This window comes from Dama dama, chromosome 21 (assembly GCF_033118175.1).
Source record: "Dama dama isolate Ldn47 chromosome 21, ASM3311817v1, whole genome shotgun sequence".
Classification (NCBI taxonomy): domain Eukaryota; kingdom Metazoa; phylum Chordata; class Mammalia; order Artiodactyla; family Cervidae; genus Dama; species Dama dama.
Genome location: NC_083701.1, coordinates 60,656,219 through 60,673,772, shown reverse-complemented (window position 1 = coordinate 60,673,772; position 17,554 = coordinate 60,656,219). Strand labels below are relative to the sequence as shown.

The 17,554-nt window shown below is 42.4% G+C and overlaps 1 protein-coding gene across 7 annotated transcripts in view; it reads right to left on the bottom strand.

The window, feature by feature from the left end:
- Nucleotides 1-17,554, bottom strand: part of NCALD (neurocalcin delta) — a 435,844-nt gene that overhangs the window by 200,006 nt on the left and 218,284 nt on the right. The window contains exon 4 of one of the 7 annotated variants that reach the window (XM_061123648.1): nt 4,472-4,622. The exons of the other annotated variants lie outside the window; for them this stretch is intronic. The gene's annotated coding sequence lies outside the window, so the exon portion shown is untranslated. The remainder of the gene's footprint in view (nt 1-4,471; nt 4,623-17,554) is intronic. 7 annotated transcript variants of the gene reach the window in all.

The window sequence follows — 17,554 nt, the reverse complement described above, 5'->3', positions numbered from 1 at the left end:
CCTGAACAGTTTGGACTTGTGCCCAACGTCACACAGCTAGCAAGCAGCAGGGACAGGATCCGAACCCAGCATCTGGCTCCAGCTTTAAGGCGCTAACCAGTGCACCACACTGCCTCACACCACCGAGGACCTCACAGAGCATAAAAGGTGATGAATTAATTAATCCATCAGTCCATTCTCCTGCCAGTTTCTATCATGTGCCCATTAGGTGCTAAACTCTCTGCTAGATGTTAATTGGTGCTGAAAACCATTTGAGTCACTTCTTGGGCTATGGCCCAATTTAAAACGGAAGAAGAGGCTGTTGTAATATGCCCCTTGAGAGGATTCTGGCAGCTGCCTGTGATGAAGATGGTACATAAAAACCACTCCACTTGGTGGCTGCAAATATTCTTTATTATGCTACAGGCAATAGTCAAGGGTGATAAGCAATACTTTTTGTAATTTAATTTCTATCCATCTCTATCCTACTCACAAAGTTTACAGAGGAGGTTTATTATCTTTCCTATATATGAAACTCCCATTTATTATACTACTATTCACTGATAAAACATTTGAATGAAACTGTTTCTGGTGAAAACCACTGAACAAAAGTGATATTTCCATGAACAACTGATTGAAACACAGTTTAAAATGTACACTTACTTTATGACTGTCACTAATGGGTGGTTCCAGGGGACCAAAGCTTGAGGTGATCGAAAAGAAAACACACGAAATAACTAGGTTGATTGGAAAAAAAACCTTAAAGGATTTTTTTTAAAGGTGGTTTATCCCCATGTATTTAGTAGAAGAGGCTTCCCAGGTGGCTCAGTGGTAAAGAATCACCTGCCAAAGCAGGAGACTCCAGTTTGAATCCTGGGTGGGGAAGATCCCTTGGAGAAGGAAATGGCAAACGGCTCCAGTATCCTTGCCTGGAGAATCCCGTGGACAGAGGAGCCTGGTGGGCTACGGTCCATGGGGAAGGGAGTGCACGTAGAGGTGGGGATCTCCAGAAGGGACTTGCCTAGAAAAGGCAGCAGAGGCTAACACAATGGGGAGTCTGTCACTGACCCCTTGACATTTATAAGCCCCTTGGCAGAGAATACAAATCCAAGGGAAGGGACAGTCAGGGACACGGGTCTTCCCTTTTCATTCAGTTCAGAGCAAGCACCAAATGAGCCTCTTTTTAGAGGTACCAAAGTTCAGGGACATTCCAAAAAGAATTAGCAGACACAGTGTCATCATGTAACAAAAAGAAATCACAATAAGTAGACAACAATTCAGACTATTGTCCCAACTATCTAACCAATAGTGTATTGGTTAGATTCATAGTTCAGAAGAAGGAATGACCAAAGGTGTTAGTTAGCCTGGAGGAGGTTGAAGCAGAAAGAGCCTGATTGAGAAGGCTTGGAGTAAGGGGGGTGGTGGTGTGTGGTCTAGTGAACCCCGTCGCCAATGGACACAAGAGAGGGGTGGGCTCTCAGATTTTGTTTCTCACATATATAGCCTCTCTTTGAGAAAAAGTAGATTTTAGAACCTCTGTGAGCAATGGTCCAAACAATCTAATTAGACTACTACTACAGTTTCAAAATGACCAACAGGGTCAAAAGCAAGAAAAAAATATCCCAACTCAAATCATTTAATTCTTAAATATCAGAATGCTACTTTCATTAGAAATAAATACTAAGAAATGCACAATTTTGGGGTTTTAAGAATCCTCCTTTTTATTAAAAAAAACTATTGTAGTAATTCAAGAAGAAAAGGTGTTCCAATGGACATGTTAGGAAAAAATGTAATATTTCACTGACTTCTGTGTATCTGATGATGTACTAATCATCTCAAAAGGTATCTTAGTCAATAAACCAAGGACACATATTCTTCTAAGCATTTACCAGGGAACTGAATACAGTTAGAGCAGAACTAGGAACTTTACCAAAGAATTAATAGATTTGCCCCTTTGAATACAGGTAGAAGCAATATATTTCACTGGTAAGGAAATACTGAACCTCTGGATATCACACAAACAATAGTTATTATGCTATTCTTAGTTCTGGCAATATAAGAATTCTGATCTAAGACAGATTCTTAATTTTTTTCTTACCCATAATAACCCGTACATTTTAACAATACAAATTATTATATAAAAGATGGGATTCCCTGGTGGCTCAGACGGTAAAGAATCTGCCTGCAATGCAGCAGACCTGGGTTCTGTCCCTGAGTTGGGAAGATCCCCTGGAGAAGGGAATGGCTACCCACTCCAGTACTCTTGCCTGGAGAATCCCCATGGACGGAGGAGCCTGGCGGGCTACAGTCCATGGGGTCGCAAAGAGTTGGACATGACTGAGAGACTAAGCACAGCACAAAAGATACTTTGACTTAAAATCATGCAATTTTTCCAAGCATGACTTTTTGAAAACTGAAACAAAAAAAATCTATGAAATGGTTTCTGTATATTTTCCTTTATCTCACAGTTACTTTGTTGACATATAAGCACATTACAATTTGAGAAGTGATATTTTTGGCTTTTTCGTTGTTAAGATGTGGAATTAAGTCAAGTGAATTCACAGGATTTTACATGTTAAAATATATTGGGTTGGCCAAAAAGTTTGTTTGGGTTTTACCGAAACAAACTTTTTGGCCAACCCAATACATAGCTAACTCTGTTTCAAAGCTTTAACTTTTACTGCAAACGAAACAAAACACAGATGCTGAGTTAAAGTAGCAAGATGAATAAATAAGCAGCTTGCCCCAGAAATAGGACCCCTAAGGCTCTCTCTAGTCTCAGAGTGGACAGGCCTTTGAAAACCAAGCCTATCGCTGGCATCCAAGGCAAGGGGATGAGGCCAGGAGAGGAGCACAGCACCTGAGAGGCATCAAAGCTCTGTCTGTTCTCTGTGCCCCTGGACCAGTTTCACTGATCTGCTCACAGAAGCATACTGAAACAGCCTATCTCACCTACCTTTTCTCAGAGATTTATTTAATAAAAAAAAAAAAATAGATGGAGGTGGGGGGAGGAGGGAGGACACATGGGGAAGCAGGTGTAAATAATCCACAGGATATATATATATATATACACACACACTGTTATTTATATAACAGCTACTTTCATTGAAACTGAGACAGAAGAGAAAGTATGTAGATTACATGCATATCTTGCTAATTCAAATGATCATGTCAGGGAGACAAGGGGAGAAGGTAGAAAGAACACAGGTGTAGGAGTCAGGAATACTAGGGTCTAACCCCAGCGTGACCATTAGTTAGCAGGGGGCTAACTTTGGAGCACTCATCTGCTATCACGAGATCGCGATACTTGGGGAATTTGTATAATCACAATAAAATCCCTTTTGATATCCATTTCAAGTTGGTTCTTTTCCTTCAAGATCTCTATCAGGAATTTTATGGCTTATGAACAAATAAATAGAGCCAGCCAAATTAGCTTTTTTGGAAGGCCAAAGTGAATCTTTTTTTAATGGTGATAGTGCTTAAAATAGTCACTGTATATATTTTGGCATGCATACACAAACTTCAAGGTCTATGATATGAAAAGTCTGAGAACATTTGGATAAAAACTGCTTTGAAAGTTTTTAATGTTATATAAATACAGTTACCAATACCATTTAAGCATTATTTCTAACTACCGATCATACCATCTATCCATGCTAATGATGAAAGATATGGTTTCTGGTGTCAGTTTTTGTATCTAATTTTTTATCCAAGACATCACATTTTCATTGAGTGGTATTCTGACAAGTATTTATAAATAGAATCAAACAGCTTTTTATATTTCATTTTAATTTGACTTAATAAGTCTGGTAACTTGAATTTCAGAATCCAACCCTGACTTTCCTCTGGACGTGACAAAGACTTAGTATTTATTCATCTGGAAAAAAGCATACCATGCTCCAAAACATAATTAAACTGGAAACAGATGATATTCATCCTCTCAGGGGCATTTAGCATAAGCTAAATATATTCACAGCACAGCTGACCGTTTATAAACACAGCTACCATCGCAACCAGAGAGCTGTCAGTGGCAGTCCATCCACGGGTCCGGAGTACAAAGGCATGAATCCTGCTAGAGTGGAGGCCACGTCGGAACATCTTGCATTAACACTGCTCTACTTCATACAAATGTTTAATAAAAATATTTTAAAGCACTTCATTGCCTTGTCCTCTACTTTTAGACCGGGTACTTAACTGAGGATTAATTTAGTTCTTTCCATGTTAGGACATTAAGTACAGAAGGAGCAGATTTAATAGGAATCCAGTTTCCCCTAGAGGACCATTGCCATCACCCCTGTGTCTCACGGCACAGCCTCCCTTGGACTGGCTGCTCTCCTGAGCTGCCTTCAAACACCACGCTTCACTCGGACGCCATGACTCTGGTTCTCAAGTTGTGAGGAACGGATGTTTCTCTCCTTTCGTTCTCAGACCGGGTCTTACATTCAGAAAGCATGTTTTGAGAAAATAAAAACTATAACACAAAGAAACCAACCTGATTCCAAAGAAGAGAGATCCACAAAATAGGGATGAAAGAAATGTCTTATTCAGGGACTTCCCTGGTGGTCCAACAGTTGAGAACCTCCCTTCCAGTGCAGGGGATGTGGGTTCAATCCTTGGTTGGGGAACTAAGATCCCACATGCAACTAAGGCCACACACAGCAACAAAGACCCGGAACAGCCAAAAAAAAAAAAAGAAAAGTTTGGTCAGTCAACAACAGAGAACTGACAAGAACAGGAATTTCAGGTCACCTGCAATGCCCCACTTGGGAGAATGGCTGGCTGGTTGGCTGGGTCACAGCAGACACATACAGTCATCTGATAGCCACACTATAAGGGATGTGCTTTGATATTCATTCAACAAGCTCTAACTCAGCACCCACAGTGAGGCTGAGGCTAGCCCTATAAATGAATGACATGCCTTCACCCCTGAGGTGCTTGCTGCTAGATGGCGAAGCCAGCTAGTCACTTATGACAGACAAGTAAGCAAATTAAATAGTCAAGATGTGAGCAGAATGACAGACTCGTATAAACTTGGCTAACCCATCAGAGCCACGCTTTGGCACACACCTCACTCCTTCCTTTCCCTGTCTTACGGTTGTTCTCATTAGTGATTTGTCACTAGCTCATTGCCACTGATGTCATCTATCTGTTGCTTATGTTTGGTTGTCTGCCTCCCCCCAAGCCAGTTCAAATAAGTCCTTGAGGGCGTGGGATTTCTGTGGCTTAATGAAGTAAATCAGCCCCCAGAACAAAACCTGACACCAGCAGGTATTCAATAAATATTTGTTTACTAAATGAATGTATGAGTGAATAAACACTGCAGAAGTTAACTCAAAAAAAAAAAAAAAAAAAAAAAGAACAGGGAATGATTGTCTAGAAAGATGAGAGGAAATGAGGTTGAGTTCTTATAAAAGGCAATTAAATTTTGGCAAATAAGAAGTTGAAAAGTCAGTTGGGAGAAATTGGCTTAGCAGGTCCTCAGAAACACCCACAATAGATCTAAGGAGAACAGGAGTTTTGTCTGCCCTGTGTCCTGTCTTCATGGCTTTGATGGAGCAGCCCACCCCAGACTTCCACTCTTCTTACCCCAGGGGAGGGCTAGACCCAAGCAGGGCCACTGGATTCCCCCTTCCTGGGCATTCAGAGGCTGTGCCACTAGAAGCAGCACCTCGAAAGATGGTTTACTTGTTTTTGTTTTGAAGACCCTCCGTTGCCCTGGTTCCTGCATTCCCCAAGGCCTCTTCCCTAAATTCTATCAGCTATTTATATCCTTCCAATAAACTTTTTTTTTCAGGCTCCAGTAATCTCTGTTTATTTCTGTTGATTACATCCAAAACTCTCTATGACCACAGGGTCTGATTAAAGATAAATGTGGTTTGCAGGCTTCTCAGTAAAGAATTTTCATTGAACAGTCATCCAGTGCAGGCATTGAGCTGAGCTCTTTATAGGAGTTATCCAACTTAATCACTAGACGTATCTCTATGAATGCCTATTCCCATTTTAAAAGTGGGAACACTGAGGTTTACAGGCTTTCTAGGTGGCACGAGTGGTAAAGAACCCACCTGCCAGTGCAGGAGACATAAGAGACTTGAGTTCGATCCCTGGGTTGGGAAGATCGCCTGGAGGAGGGCATGGCAACCCACTCCAGTATTCCTGCCTGGAGAATCCCTTGGACAGAGGAGTCTGGAGGGTTATAGTCCGTACAGTCTCAAACAGTTGGACATGACTGAAGCAACTTAGCACACACGAGGTTTACAGATGTCGAGTAGTGTCTTAGCTCCTACTCTACCAATGACAGAGCCATCATTTGACTCCAAAGACTAAAACCTTAATCGTTCCTCCCTCTGTCCTCCTGAGAAACACTGATTTCAGTGCGTGAGAAAGAACTGGAGATGCCCGGTGATTCATGATGGTTTGGGGAGGACCAGGGCCAGGGATCGGGTGGTGGTGGGTGTCCTCAGGGAAGGCATAGACTTAAGGGAAGTATGACTGGTTTCCACAGTTGTGATGCTGGCCGCTCTCCTCCACATTCCAAATCATGTTATGGGTTTTTTATCCTTATCATGCAAGGAAATCAGAACAGCTGGTTTCCCACCGAGAGCTGCTAAAACAGGCGCCTGGAACAGGTGGTTCCACTCTCTCTTCACATAACAGACACTGGCCCACTTCTCCCCTCTGGCTTCTCCTTCCCTTCCAGCGATTGCTGGTTTTCAGTCCTTGCCCACCAAGGGTCAGATCCCAGCCAGTGTATTTACCCTCAACTGTCAGTCCTCACCCTGCCAACCTCTGTCACCCACCCGTGCTCTGCCTCCCACATCATTTTGCCTTTTTACCAATTTAATATCAGTCATTCAGAAAATATGTGAGGATCTGAAGTCTTCAGGCTCTTTACCAGACACAGAGCATCCAATAAGTAAGACAGAGTCTCTCATGGAACACCCAGGTAGAGGGGGAAAAGGACAGACGTGAGCTAACATAAGCATCATCTAACAAGTGCACTGTATAAGTGTGACGGGCAGAGATGCTGGGTCTCTGAAGTCAGAGTCTCACAGAGAAGGGCCGACATCAGAGGACGTGTCTGCTGAATGGAGAAGCAAAGGCTAGAAAGGAGACAACCGGACCAAGGGTTAGAACAGGGGCAGTCTAAGCAGAGGAACAGCTCATGCACAGGCCCAGAGTTGGGCAAGGGTTGGCACGGTCCAGGGTCTGAGCAGTGAGTAAGAGGCAGAGGGGCATAGGGGAGCCAACCGAGGGAATCAGGGCTCTACGGAAGCCTGGATTTTATTCTGAGTGCAACTTATTCTCCTACCACTCCCACAAGTAATGGATCCCCCCATAAGAAAATATATCAAAGAAAATAAACCTTTAAAAAAGGGAAATATTTTAATAAATATTTTCTTGTCTACTTAATGCCAAAGCAGCTGGCAAACTGCTGCACTCCCGCAACACTGGGCTGCAAATCGAAGCCTGGAACCGACTGGAAAATGACCCTGAAAAAGCCTCACATAGCAGCTGCTCTAGGAATCCTTAACAGAAATGAATTAAGAAATAGACAACCTCGCCAAGATCTTACGAGGTAGATCTTGGATCTACCTTCATGCCCTCACATATTTCCTCATTTTATATGAGGCAAATGAAGCTCAGAAGGGTCCAATAGCTAATTAGGTGGAAGAACCAGGATGTATGACCAGGCTTGTCTGGTCCCCAACTTCAGTCTTAACCATCGTGTCACACTTCCTCCAAATTCCATCAGTTTAATAAAATACCATGATGTTTGATCAACAATACTGAAGAATGATGTAAGCCTCCTGTACCACAGGAGATTTTTACCAGATTCTGTTAAAAACAAAAACAACTTAAAATACATATTTTGTTGGATGAGAATTTTTCACATTTTCTGTACTTTGTATTATCAAATGCTCATGTTAACCACGTGAACATCAGTAATTTCATGTTGCTGTTCTCATGCACTTTGAAATGTAAATATCTATTTGCTCCTAAAGGAAATGGGCTTGTATTACAGATTCAGGACTCTGTGTTATTTAGTTTTCTGTGTTTTATTTTTTTCCTCTCTTTATTCACTTTTGAGACTTTATTTCTTGCAATTTTCAGTGTGGCTGCCTCTTGAAACTTTTCCCTGAATATTAACATGCTATTTGTTACTTACTTGGGATTCAGAAACCTGACAACTTAATTCCTAGTAAAAGAAGAGAAAAGAGAAGCCAAGGGAGGAATATTAAACTCAAAAACACAGCACTGTGGAAGATGATGTGTCCTGGGGGCCTGACTTCAAAGGGCAGGTGTGCAGGGTTTCCTCAGAGGAGGCCACGGAATGAGCTAGAACTGTGAGTAGAGGCCAGGCCATGTAGGACACAGATTACCCAGAAGGTCTTTCCAAGATGGTAGTTTTTAACTCAGGGCACACTCTTCTATGGGGATAGCATTTTACATGGTGGTTTGGTTGTCAAACCATTCTATAAAATCTAACAATCTATTATATACATGAAATATTTCCCCCTTGATTACCTGAGGAAGTGAAACGGGAGCAAGAAATAAGAAAGTCAGGTATATATTGTAAAGTCATAGCCTCTAAAAGAAGGAGGAGGAGGAAGAGAAAAAGAAACAGGAGGAAAGAAGGGAAGGAGGCAAGGAGGAAGGAAGGAAAGGGGTGGGGGAGGGAAGCAAAGACGGAGGAGAAGGAAAGGAAGGCAGATCCGGGTTTGTGGTGTTAGAAGCCCTTTTTAAAAAAATACAAATGATGAATATAAAATTAAACATAATCGGGAATATTTTTTAGAATGAGAAAAGTTATTATGGAAATTACAAATTTTAATAACTGAAAAATTGCTTAGTAAATAATATATGTTTAGGAAGCAACTACCAGACACATTTATATATGGAAGTGACTGTAAATCACACAAATAAATCTGACTAAGCCCAAACAAAATGTATCCCTAACTCAGTTTCCCCTTAGACTGATCCCCAAAATGCCTCTGGCTATGCCAGCACCTCTTCAAGTGAGAGTAAAGGCAATCTCAGTGGAAAGCGGCAGTGTTCCTAACTAACTGCTGTAGTCAAAATCTCTTTCTTCTGGAAAAGTCTTACAGAAACATACAACTACGCAAGCCCAGTGCAAGGGTACCTCAAGCATCTGAGTTCAAGGTGGATCCTGCCATGTTTGCCCTCCTCCAAGTCTGCCCTATTCCCGTGATCAGAGGGTCCTCTGCCTCCCGCATCAGCACAAAGAGGAAGCAGAAAAGAGCCCATGTTCCTGGTTTAATAAGTCAGAAGTGCTCGGGTCCCCTGATCCAGACTCATCAAAACTGCCACCTCCCACAAGACATACATGGGAAGCCACGCTTTAGGATGGTTAGCAACGTGGATCCCGCTGGAGTTTTCTGGAGCCTGGACTCTACGTCACTTCTCTGAGATAGTCATCAACATAGCACCACTGAATCATCTTTCTCAGCACCAGTGTGTGCTTGCGGGGGGTGCGGGTGAGTATCCCTCCACAACCAGGACATCAAGCGCTCTGGCCGTGACTTCAACTTTTCCTGTTCCTGGGAAGTGGTGACAGGGCTACTCTGGCAGCCTCTATTTGTTTCTACTGCAAAGCTTGTGCAACTCCTTTTTGGGGGGTTTCGCCCATGACTTTACCTTCTGAACTAGAAGCTCCTTCTCAGTGTCATACAATCAGGAGCAGGCTGTGTCCCCAGCATCACTGTTTCTGGCATCTAACCAGCCTGGGCCATTCCATCGACTTTCTTTATGGGCCTCGGGGGTTAGCCAGCCCACAGCAGATTCAGTATTATCTGTATTCCAAGGATCAGTGAACAAGCGAATGTCCACCCCAAGGTGAAAAGGCCATTAACTCTCCAGTGGTGATTTGGATTTTACATGAGAACCTGGTTGATGACCTGGAGTGTCTGAGGTCTGGCTAAGAAGCCAGGACTCCTCTCTTAGGCTGGTCAGGTCATCCTGGTTAAAGCACCCTGTGTGCATCTAAAGTAAGATCCTCTACCAGAGAAATACCAAGGAAGTAGGGTCAGGGAGCAGAAAGAACTTTGGGTCAGGGACTTGAGTGAAATGTGTGTGACTACATATCCTGAGCTGTGAAATAGTCACAAACATTATTTGGCAAGAAACAGGAATATGCATGACTGTATCTCATAACAGATGCCTCACATGACCATAACCTTCCTTTTCTTCCTATTTCTCTTCTCTTCTATTTTTGTTGGCTTGATTGGTTTTTGCTCGCTCTCTCTTTTTCCTTTTTAGTACAACTTCTCTCATTTGTGGATATAGGCATGACCCCAAAGCTACGGTTTTTCCAGTAGTCATGTACAGATGGGAGAGTTGGACCATAAAGAAGGCAGAGCACCAAAGAATTGATGCTTTAGAATTGTGGTGCTGGAGAAGACCCTTGAGAGTCCCTTGGGCAGCAAGGAAATCAAACCAGTCAATCCTAAGGGAAATCAACCCTAAATACTCATTGGAAGGACTGATGCTGAAACTGCAGCTCCAGTACTTTGGCCATATGATGTGAAGCACCAGCTCATTGGAAAAGACCCTGATGCTGGGAGAGATTGAGGGCAGGAGGAGAAGGGGGTGACAGAGGATGAAATGGTTGGATGGCATCATCGACTCGCTGGACATGAGTCTGAGCAAACTCTGGGAGATGGTGAAGGACAGGGAAGCCTGGCATGCTGTAGTCCATGGGGTCACAAAGAGTCAGGCATGAGTGAGCTACTGAACAACACCAACAACTTGCAGAGTACCTCATGTCTCTTTTACTTCACATAAAGTCCTAAAAGTCACAAGGGCTTCCCTTGTGGCTCAGCTAGTAAAGAATCACCTGCAATGCAGGAGGATCTGGCTTCCATCCTTGGGTTGGGAAGATCCCTTGCAGAAGGGAAACACTACCCACTCCAGTATTCTGGCCTGGAGAATTCCACGGACTGTATAGTCCATGGGGTCGCAAAGAGTTGGACATGACTGAGTGACTTTCACAAAGTCCTAAAAAGGAGAAACTGGTGTTCTTATTTTACACATTAGGGAACAGAGGATTTGGGAGCTGTCAGCTGTATTGACGAGGATGATCCCATACCTGCCTTACTCACCACAGCCCAGGCCTGTTCTATAAGGAACACTCGGCATATTTTTCTTGATAGACAGATGCATCACAGGATGGAGTGGAGGGTCTTTCCTTGGCAACCATGCATCACATCCTGCCCACCCCTCTGCTTTCAGCTGTAGCTGGAGGGCAAGTGGTAGAGATGCAGGCTCTTCTAGGGCTAGCAGTGCCCTCCCAGGCCTCTCCCTGGGCATCTGCTCACTTTCTGTCTCCAGTCCTTTCCTGGTGCTGGGGACCTACAATCTGTAGGTGCAGCCAGGAAGCACTGGAGAGGAGCCCCCCCCAGTACAGTTCTCAGCTAGGGAAGAGTAAGAGTGGGTGGCTGAACTCCCTGCGGTCCTCTTTATACAACCCTGGGAGACATTCCACAGTAACCACATCCCCATTTGCCTGCTCAAAATCCTGCCTCAAAATTTGCTCCTGGGGCAAAACCAAACTAAGATATCTTCCAGTGATCCTCTTAATTACATTTGCCTTGTTAGCAGACCCTCTGATTCAATATACATGCATTTTATATGGCTGTCAAGCTTCTCAAATGAAGGCATTTCTTCCCATTTTTTTTCATTAACCAGTCATTTCCCTTAACCACAAATCCTTTGAAAAAAAAGGATGCAAGAGAAACAAGCACACCGTAACATTTCTCTCTTCCTTTCAGGGTCCTGAAGCCCAGTCTCAAAGTCCCATTAGGAGCAGAGCTCATCAGAGCTACTGACAATACCTTCTGCTCTGTCCAGGTGGGAAGCAGACACCTGAACATACAGTAATAAAACTTAAATGATGATAATCTGACAAGTTAATTACTTAGAAAATATAATTTTGCTCTCAGATATTTAGGCATAAATCAGAGGCAGTTCATATAAATGACTCTTCTAAGATTTATTGCTTTTACACATAAAAAAAACTTTAGAATGTTCCCCTTTGGCATTGTTAATTTTCTGTTACTTAGAAACAGCATCAATAGCATCAGTTTTCCTTCCATCACACACACACACACACACACACACACACACACCCGACCTTCATACATGCTGAAACTCAATGATTCTGGAGCTCCTCCCATTAAAAGTGGAGAGACTTTTGTTTGTGTCTCCCCTCTGATCCTGAACCACTGTTGTCGACTGAATAATGACCCTTCATGTGTGCTAAGTTGCTTTAGTCATGTCCAACTCTGCTCGACCCTCTGGACTGTAGCCCGCCAGGCTGCTTGTCCATGGCATCTCCAGGCAAGAATACTGGAGTGGGTTGCCATGCCCTCCTCCAGGGGATCTTCCCCTCCCAGGGATGGAACCCACATCTCCTGCAGTTGCTGCACTGCAGGCAGATTCTTTACCACTGAGCCACTGGGGAAGCCCAATGTCCCTTCAAATAGGTCCTAATTCCAGCACCCGTGTCACCTTTTATGGCAGAAGGAGCATTGTTGATAAGAGTAAACTAAGGTTCTAAAGATGGGGAGATTATCCTGCATCATCCAGATGGGCCCTGTGTAATTACAAGGGTCCTTATAAGAGGAAGCAGGAGGGTCAGAGTCAAGGGAGAAGGCAGTGGAAGCAGAGACTGGAGTGATGCTGTCAGGAGCCAAGGGAAAGCCAGCCGTCTCCAGGAGCTGAAAACAGCAAGGAAATGGATTCCCCACTCAGAGTCTCCAGAAGAAACTGACCCTGCTGACATTCTGACTTCAGCCCACTGATCCTGATTTCAGACTTCTGACCTCCAGAACTAGCAAAGAATCAACGTGTTGTTTTGAGTCTCTAAGATGGTGGTGTTTTGTTATAGCAGCCACAGGAAAATGATAGAACTGCCTTTTCATTCTGCCACTGCTTTTCTATACTGACCTCACCAGTATCCTTTTGCTCCCCTCCCTTAACCTGCATACTATATCCAAGTGAGGAATTAGAGAGTATTTCTTCCTCAGTCAACCCTGAAAGACATGTCCTGGGTGTTGGAGACCTAACCCTGCACTATGAGAACAAGAAACACTTGCATACAGAGGCTAAGATATACAGGAACAATTCAGTTAGGACAGCAGTTGTTGTTTAGTTGCTAAGTTGTGTCTGACTCTTTGTGACCCCAAGGACTGTAGCCTGCCAGGCTCCTCTGTCCATGAGATTTCCCAGGCATTCTTATACTGAAGTAGGTTGCCATTTCCTTCTCTAGGGGAATCTTCCCAACCCAGAGATTGAACCCATGTCTCCTGAATTGCAGGTGGATTCTTTACCCGCTGAGCCATCAGGGAAGCCCTAGGATAGCAGTAGGGGCTACAAAAAAGGATTTAGGCGTCATGGACACATAGATGATGACTGAAGTCAAACCACAGCTGGACCATATAAACATGTGATAGTGTCCTTGGTAGAAACAGGAAGTGGGTTGGAGGTTTAGTCTGCAAATGTCTACCAGAGATCCACAGAAAGTTAACAAGAGAAAATGTGGTCTGGAGTATAATTTTCGCAAATTTTTTCTGAGCTAAAATGCAATCTCAGATAGCTAATGAAGAGGATTATGTCTCATTTGGAGAAAAGCAAGCCTCAAAGAAAGCTCTTGAGTTCTGTAGCGGTCACAAAGATAAAAGTGCGGTCATAGTTCCTACCGTCAAGGAGATCAGATATCATTTCATTATAATGTAATTAATGACATGACAATGGTGTCACCAAGTGTTATGGCAGCGGGGGGCACAGTTGGTCCAATGTACAGACTGAAGAAAACTCTACTGGAGGAAGTAATAACTAAGAGGAATTTTGAAGGATGAAAAGGACAGGGAGAAAGAGGGGGACATTCAGGGTGGAGGAAACAGCACAAAAGAGTGGAAGTGATGTGAAGGTAGTTAAATGAGTAGGTGAGATCCCCCAGGAAGATACTGCACAATGACCAAAAAAAAAAAAAGCAAAGACAGAGCCTTGGAGAGAAGGAAGGGTTAGAGGGAAGGCAGAGGAAAAGAAGCCCACGAATTAGTTGAAGAAAAAAAAGAGGGGTAGGAGGGAAGTCTAGGGGAAAATTGCTGAGGATAGAGAGCTCTGGGTGGGCGGGAGTTGAGGAAGATGAGTGCTAAAGGGACCAGAGGAGGCCAGGAGAGCAGATTCATTAGATGATGAGTGTAAACACCAGATTGCAAGGGGGCTTTTGGGTAAATGGAAGTAACAAAGTAGAAGTCGACGCGGCATGCTCAGCCTACAATTTCCAGTATCTTGGTTGAGACAGGAATGAGAACTATGCCCACTTGTCAGGGTTTTAAACTTTGGAGACCAAAATAGGCTTTATAAGCTGCCACTAAAAAAGAACAGATAAGATTTAAATACACAATGAGAAGATAAGAATCAACTTGGATGATCCTCCTCAGGTTTGGGCAAAGCTAAAATAAGTGGAAATATCACCACAAGAACAGTGGGACAAGCTGGCTGGGGAGAAGAAAAACATTTAGTATGAGACTATATATTTAAAAACCTGTCAAAGAAGCCTCAAATTAAAGATCCCAAGAAGAAATAAGGAGATCTGGAAGTAGATGAACTAGAGAAAAAAGTGGGACTAGGTTAGGAAGGTGAAGACAAAGAAGTGGATTCTACATCAAAGGGGGGAAATTGATAAGTTAAACAAAATATTATGAAAACTACAGGGTAAAAAATATAAAAGTAATAGAAGAAAATCACATCTTAATTGATAATATGTCTGGAATGCAGACTAGTTTTAACGAGGCACGCTTTTATAAATCACACAGAGCAGTGGTGACTTACTAAGGTTCTTAGTTCTGAAGAATTAAGACACAATGACAGTGCAGAAGACAGAGGAATATTTTTAAAAATCCCTAACGGTAAACAATCTTTCTGCCAGTGCCGGAGACATAAGAGACACAGGTTTGATCCCTGTGCTGGGAAGATCCCCCGGAGGAAGGCATGACAACCCACTCCAATATTCTTGCTTGGAGAATCCCATAAACAGAGGAGCCTGGCAAGCTACAGTCCATGGGGTCACAAAGAGACATGACTGAAGCAACTTAGCACAATTTCTTAGCACACTTTCACATTTAGCAAGCATTTCCTAAGGACTGACCTAGGACAGAATAACATTTATATAATAATGTAACTTAATAGCAATAAACAAAGAATGGAAAATTGAATTTAAGGATGTTAAAATGCTCTCTTCATGCAACTAAGTGGCCTGATAAGATGTTGATGGATCTAGTATAAAAGTAAAGAGTTTAAAATCCACAACAGAAAACAAGTGACTAAAATGGTCAAGGAAAATAAAGAACAAGAGGAAAGGAGTCATTTGTGGTGTCAAATGCTGTTGACAAGCCCAATACAATGAACACTAAGAACTAACCATCCCAGTGAGTAGGACAGAGGTTGCTGGGGACCTTGACAAAAGGTTTTCGTAGCTTTCTGGTTACACATATTTGGAAAATCTTGGGACAAAAAGATCAAATTTATAGCATCAGGATGTGCAGGCAAACAGAATGATCCAACTCAGTCTTGTCATTTCTAATCATTTCCTGATAGTAATTTCTTGGCCAAATAACAAAGAAATAATAGTCAAATTTGCAAGTGGCAATAGAAACATGCAACAAGTAACTGCATCATGAAAATGTCTAAGTAATGATAATGACCCACAGTGTATCCTCAAGCCTGACGTGGAGGTCAGACCTTCAACTTGGGCTGAGCACAGGCACACGACCCCACCGATCCCTGGTAATTACCTGTGATCGCCCGTGTCTGTCTGGCCTTGCTAAAGGGCTGGGTCATCCTTGTATTCACTACTGAAAGTCAAATAAATAAATCTTCTTCAAAAATTTATTTTTTACTGAAGTAGAGTTGATTTATAATGCTGTGTTATTTTTCGATGTACAGCAAAGTGATTCTGTTACCAATGTATACGTATGTATACTTTTTCAGATTCGTTTCCATTATAAGTTGTTACGAGATACTTAAACATAGCTCCCTGTGCTATACAGTAGGTCCTTGTAGATTTTTATATGTAGTAGTATACATCTGTTCATCTCAAACTCCTAATTTACCCCTCCCTGTCTCCCCCTCCTCCTTTGATAAGTTTGTTTTGCAAGTCTGTGAGTCTATTTCTGCTTTCTAAATAAGTTCATTTGTATATTTAGAATCCAACATATAAGTGATATCATATGCTATTCATCTTTCTCTGATTTACTTCACTTAGTCTGATAATCTCCAAGCCCATCCATGTTGCTGCAAATGGCACTATTTCATTTTTTTTATGGTTGAATAATATTTTTATAACTTATAATAAAGATTAATATTCTTTATTATCTCTCAAACCCAGGTCCCCTGCATTGCAGGCAGATTCTTTACCGCCTGCAATGCAGATGTCCTAGAGGAGGAAATGGCAACCCACTCCAGGATTCTTGCCTGGGAAATCCCAGAGACAGAGGAGCCTGGAGGCTACAATCCGTGGGGTTACAAAGAGTCGGACACAACTTAGAGACTAAACCGCCACATATCTTCTTTACCGATTCATCGGCTAATGGACAAGTAGGTTGCTTCCATGTTGTGGCTATTTTAAACAGTGCTGCTATGAACATTGAGGTGCATGTGCCTTTTCAAATCAGAATATATGTCCACAGGTGGGATTGTTGGATCAGATCATATGGTAACTCTAGTTTTAGTTTTTTTTTTTTTAGTCAAAGTTTTTGGTTTTATTTTTTTTTTTTTTTCATTTATTTTTATTAGTTGGAGGCTAATTACTTCACAACATTGCAGTGGGTTTTGTCATACATTGACATGAATCAGCCATGGAGTTACATGTATTTAAAAAAAACCGCTACCCTGTTTCCCATAGTGGGTGCACCAATTTACATTCCCACCAACAGTTCCCTTTTCTCCACACCCTCTCTAGCATTTATTATTTGCAGGCCATTTGATGATGGCCATCCTGACCAGTGTGCAATAATTAACTCTTGCCTTTTCCTTACTGACTCAAAGGATGGAGTACAACATGCAGGTGATGACATCATTATACACCTGGTTAAATCTGGTATCTACCAGTGCTGGGATCTGACAGGATTCCCAAGTAAAAGGAGAAAGCGCATTTTCACCACTAGACAAGTTTGTACCCTGATGCCAGAAGAAAAATTCTGCTGTAATTGCAAACCAGGTCATTGACTGGCTGTTAATAATTATTCAGTGAATTAATGAAGGTATAGGAAAGAGTAATGCAACCATAGCACATGTTAGTATAAGCCAATAACGGGCTTTCCTACAATCTTGGTGAAGATGGACAGCACTTTACTTAATGTTCCACTTTTTCAGTGTTAGAGAAACGTATAGATTCAGATTAATTGAAAGGAAAGCACATCTTAATTGATGAGATGTCTGAAATGCAGATAAGTTTTAAAGGAGGTATGTATTTGTAAATCACGCAGAAGGTAATTGCACAGGAACCAGTGGCAAGTATTACTAAGTAGGTTGTCTCCCCAACCCTTTCAAA